At 33.8% G+C, this 219-nt stretch overlaps 1 protein-coding gene across 1 annotated transcript in view; it reads left to right on the top strand.

Annotated features, from left to right (window-relative positions):
* LOC119590374 overlaps positions 1-219 on the top strand; it is a gene marked incomplete at its 5' end in the record, with an annotated part of 3,826 nt that overhangs the window by 2,275 nt on the left and 1,332 nt on the right.

Below are 219 nucleotides of genomic sequence, written 5' to 3'. Positions count from 1 at the left end.
CAGTTAAGAAATTACCCACTGCATGCTGACTGTTGTTGTATGACATGTATTCCTGTGTTCATGACTATCCACTCAACACCTTTTCTTTACACTATACATCTTACATTTCACAATTCATTTGCCGCATTACACACCGTCTTTTGAAGACGATGCCTTGAAAATCGCGCATCAGAAAGTAAAAGCTATTATTAAATAAATAAATAAATAAAATGAGAGTAA

This window comes from Penaeus monodon, chromosome 27, assembly GCF_015228065.2.
Source record: "Penaeus monodon isolate SGIC_2016 chromosome 27, NSTDA_Pmon_1, whole genome shotgun sequence".
Lineage (NCBI taxonomy): Eukaryota > Metazoa > Arthropoda > Malacostraca > Decapoda > Penaeidae > Penaeus > Penaeus monodon.
This window is presented reverse-complemented; position numbering and strand designations above follow the sequence as displayed.